Genomic DNA, 5,615 nt, shown 5'->3' with positions numbered 1-5,615 from the left:
TCATTCATCCTTTTAATCACTTCCATTGATCAATCATTCTTCCTATCACTTCCATTGAACATTCATCATTCCAATCACTTCCACTGATCATTCATCCTTTTAATCACTTCCATTGATCATTCATCATTTTAATCACTTCCATTGATCATTCATTCTTCCAATCACTTCCATTGATCATTCATCCTTTTAATCACTTCCATTGATCATTCATCATTTCAATCACTCCATTGATCATTCATCCTTCCCATAACTTCCACTGATCATTCATCCTTCCAATGACTTCCATTGATCATTCATCCTGCCAATCACTTCCATTGATCATTCATCCTTTTAATCACTTCCACTGATCATTCATCCTTTTAATCACTTCCATTGATCATTCATTCTTCCAATCACTTCCATTGATCATTCATCCTTTTAATCACTTCCATTGATCATTCATCATTTCAATCACTCCATTGATCATTCATCCTTCCCATAACTTCCACTGATCATTCATCCTTCCAATGACTTCCATTGATCATTCATCCTGCCAATCACTTCCATTGATCATTCATCCTTTTAATCACTTCCACTGATCATTCATCCTTTTAATCACTTCCATTGATCATTCATTCTTCCAATCACTTCCATTGAACATTCATCATTCCAATCACTTCCATTGATCATTCATCATTTTAATCACTTCCATTGATCATTCATTCTTCCAATCACTTCCATTGATCATTCATCCTTTTAATCACTTCCATTGATCATTCATCATTTCAATCACTCCATTGATCATTCATCCTTTTAGTCACTTCCACTGATCATTCATCCTTCCAATCACTTCCATTGATCATTCGTTCTTCCAAACACTTCCAATGATCATTCGTCCTTCCAATCACTTCCATTGATCATTCATCCTTTTAATCACTTCTATTGATCATTCATCCTTCCCATCACTTCCACTGATCATTCATCCTTCACATCACTTCCACTGATCATTCATCCTTCCCATCACTTCCACTGATCATTCATCCTTCCCATCACTTCCACTGATCATTCATCCTTCACATCACTTACATTGATCATTCATCCTTCCCATCACTTCCACTGATCATTCATCCTTCCCATCACTTCCATTCATCATTCATCCTTCCCATCTCTTCCATTGATCATTCATCCTTACCATTACTTCCACTGATCATTCATCCTTCCCATCACTTCTATTGATCATTCATCCTTCCCATCACTTCCACTGATCATTCATCCTTCACATCACTTCCACTGATCATTCATCCTTCCCATCACTTCCACTGATCATTCATCCTTCCCATCACTTCCACTGATCATTCATCCTTCACATCACTTACATTGATCATTCATCCTTCCCATCACTTCCACTGATCATTCATCCTTCCCATCACTTCCATTCATCATTCATCCTTCCCATCTCTTCCACTGATCATTCATCCTTCACATCACTTCCACTGATCATTCATCCTTACCATCACTTCCACTGATCATTCATCCTTCCCATCACTTCCACTGATCATTCATCCTTCCCATCACTTACATTGATCATTCATCCTTCCCATCACTTCCACTGATCATTCATCCTTCCCATCACTTCCATTGATCATTCATCCTTCCCATCACTTACATTGATCATTCATCCTTCCCATCACTTCCACTGATCATTCATCCTTCCAATGACTTCCATTGATCATTCATCCTGCCAATCACTTCCATTGATCATTCATCCTTTTAATCACTTCCACTGATCATTCATCCTTTTAATCACTTCCATTGATCAATCATTCTTCCTATCACTTCCATTGAACATTCATCATTCCAATCACTTCCACTGATCATTCATCCTTTTAATCACTTCCATTAATCATTCATCATTTTAATCACTTCCATTGATCATTCATTCTTCCAATCACTTCCATTGATCATTCATCCTTTTAATCACTTCCATTGATCATTCATCATTTCAATCACTCCATTGATCATTCATCCTTCCCATAACTTCCACTGATCATTCATCCTTCCAATGACTTCCATTGATCATTCATCCTGCCAATCACTTCCATTGATCATTCATCCTTTTAATCACTTCCACTGATCATTCATCCTTTTAATCACTTCCATTGATCATTCATTCTTCCAATCACTTCCATTGAACATTCATCATTCCAATCACTTCCACTGATCATTCATCCTTTTAATCACTTCCATTGATCATTCATCATTTTAATCACTTCCATTGATCATTCATTCTTCCAATCACTTCCATTGATCATTCATCCTTTTAATCACTTCCATTGATCATTCATCATTTCAATCACTCCATTGATCATTCATCCTTTTAGTCACTTCCACTGATCATTCATCCTTCCAATCACTTCCATTGATCATTCGTTCTTCCAAACACTTCCAATGATCATTCGTCCTTCCAATCACTTCCATTGATCATTCATCCTTTTAATCACTTCTATTGATCATTCATCCTTCCCATCACTTCCACTGATCATTCATCCTTCACATCACTTCCACTGATCATTCATCCTTCCCATCACTTCCACTGATCATTCATCCTTCCCATCACTTCCACTGATCATTCATCCTTCACATCACTTACATTGATCATTCATCCTTCCCATCACTTCCACTGATCATTCATCCTTCCCATCACTTCCATTCATCATTCATCCTTCCCATCTCTTCCATTGATCATTCATCCTTACCATTACTTCCACTGATCATTCATCCTTCCCATCACTTACATTGATCATTCATCCTTCCCATCACTTCCACTGATCATTCATCCTTCCAATCACTTCCATTGATCATTCATCCTTCCCATCACTTCCACTGATCATTCATCCTTTTAATCACTTCCACTGATCATTCATCCTTTTAATCACTTCCATTGATCATTCATTCTTCCAATCACTTCCATTGAACATTCATCATTCCAATTACTTCCACTGATCATTCATTCTTTTAGTCACTTCCATTGATCATTCATCCTTTTAATCACTTCCATTGATCATTCTTTCTTCCAATCACTTCCATTGATCATTCATCCTTCCAATCACTTCCATTGATCATTCATCATTCCAATCACTTCCATTGATCATTCATCCTTTTAATCACTTCCATTGTTCATTCATCCTTTTAATCACTTCCATTGATCATTCATTCTTCCAATCACTTCCATTGAACATTCATCATTCCAATCACTTCCATTGATCATTCATCCTTTCACTTCCACTGATCATTCATCCTTTTAATCACTTCCATTGATCATTCATCATTTCAATCACTCCATTGATCATTCATCCTTTTAATCACTTCCACTGATCATTCATCCTTCCAATCACTTCCATTGATCATTCGTTCTTCCAAACACTTCCAATGATCATTCGTCCTTCCAATCACTTCCATTGATCATTCATCCTTTTAATCACTTCTATTGATCATTCATTCTTCCAATCACTTCCATTGATCATTCATCCTTCCAATCATTTCCATTGATCATTCATCCTTTTAATCACTTCCATAGATCATTCATTCTTCCAATCACTTCCATTGGTCATTCATCATTCCAATCACTTCCATTGATCATTCATCATTCCAATCTCTTTCATTGATCATTCATCCTTCCTCTGTTGTGTTGTCTCTTCTTTATGTTGTCCTGTAGAGGCCAGTGTCACACACATTAGTTCCTACTCTGTTCCATTTAATAAAGGGAAAGAATTATTAGTCAATGGTGTTGTAGATTTGCATATTCCAGCTGGGGATTGTATTGTGTGAGAAAGAACAGTTTACATTCATAAAATTGTTCCCATTTGTTTTCCTGTTACCAAAAACACAAAAACACTGTCTCTCTCTCTCTATGTAAGTCCAATGGCATTAACTGTCATCTTTTTCACTGAGTGTCTCTCACACACACACACACAAACACACAAAGACTGATTATTGATGTCAAGCTGTGACAGGGCTCTGGAGATATCTGTCATTATGAGTTATCTTTACATCGTTAGTCTCTATAAAGAGTTCATACATTTGTAGAAAAAAAGGCTTTATTTTGAGATGTGAATGGAGGAATCTTGGCTGTCTACCATTTCCTTATTAGACAGAGCTCATTGACACACAGTAATGGCCTAATACTGTATATCAATTTCAGTAGATGTTTATTTTACCTTTATTTAACCAGGCAAGTCAGTTAAGAACAAATTCGTATTTTCAGTGACGGCCTAGGAACAGTGGGTTAACTGCCTGTTCAGGGGCAGTCAGCTCGGGGGTTTGAACTTGCAACCTTCCGGTTAGTAGTCCAACGCTCTAACCACTAGGCTACCCTGCCGCCCATAAGGAACTCACAGTGGGTCAGAGTCGGGACCTAGATGATGTGTCCCGGAAACTTGGATTAGGAATGAGCGCTAGTTGCTATTACCCTGTGGATTAGGACTTGGTGACGACATAGGATCCACTCTGACAACCACTGGATTGGAGAGAGGGCAAAAGGGATGGTGGCATTATCTTCTATAGAAAAGTGTGGATTTCTCTCTCTCTCTCTCTCTCTCTCTCTCTCTCTCTCTCTCTCTCTCTCTCTCTCTCTCTCTCTCTCTCTCTCTCTGAGGTTGCGAGTGATTTTGTCTGAGGTGTATCACCTTCTAATGTATTTGAAGCAGTTTACAGGTAGCTTAACATTATCATCCTGCTGTGTGCGCGTGCAAGGCAAGTGTGTGTGTGGGTAATCTATAAAGTCAAAACTAAGACAGTGTGTGCTGTGTGGACACTTGTTTACACTACCCTGTCTGTCCGTCTAATGATCCTGGCACTGACAGCTCCCTCTACAGTGAAAAACTGATAAAGAGCTTTTCTCCTCCCCTGTCACGTCTTTAAGAGGGTTTTGGCAGGACGTCTGAATGCAGCAGCACTTTGTGATTGACACTCTTAGGATGAGAGCTCCTCAGCTCTGACAAGCTCTGATAGGATGAGAGCTCCTCATCTCTGACAAGCTCTGTTAGTATGAGAGCTCCTCATCTCTGACAAATTCTAATAGGATGAGAGCTCATCTCTGGCAAGCTCTGTTAGGATGAGAGCTCCTCATCTCTGACAAGCTCTGTTAGGATGAGAGCTCATCTCTGGCAAGCTCTGTTAGGATGAGAGCTCCTCATCTCTGACAAGCTCTGTTAGGATGAGAGCTCATCTCTGGCAAGCTCTGATAGGATGAGAGCTCCTCATCTCTGACAAGTTCTGTTAGGATGGGAGCTCCTCATCTCTGACAAGCTCTGTTAGGATGAGAGCTCCTCATCTCTGACAAGCTCTGTTAGGATGAGAGCTCCTCATCTCTGACAAGCTCTGTTAGGATGAGAGCTCCTCATCTCTGACAAGCTCTGTTCGGATGAGAGCTCATCTCTGGCAAGCTCTGTTAGGATGAGAGCTCGTTTCTGACAAGCTCTGTTAGGATGAAAGCTCGTTTCTGACAAGCTCTGATAGGATGAGAGATTATCATCTCTGACAAGCTCTGATAGGATGAGAGCTCGTCTCTGACCAGCTCTGTTAGGATGAGAGCTCATCTCTGGCAAGCTCTGATAGGATGAGAGCTCGTTTCTGAC

Source organism: Oncorhynchus clarkii, chromosome 1 (assembly GCF_045791955.1).
Source record: "Oncorhynchus clarkii lewisi isolate Uvic-CL-2024 chromosome 1, UVic_Ocla_1.0, whole genome shotgun sequence".
Taxonomy (NCBI): Eukaryota; Metazoa; Chordata; class Actinopteri; order Salmoniformes; family Salmonidae; genus Oncorhynchus; species Oncorhynchus clarkii.
This window is presented reverse-complemented; position numbering follows the sequence as displayed.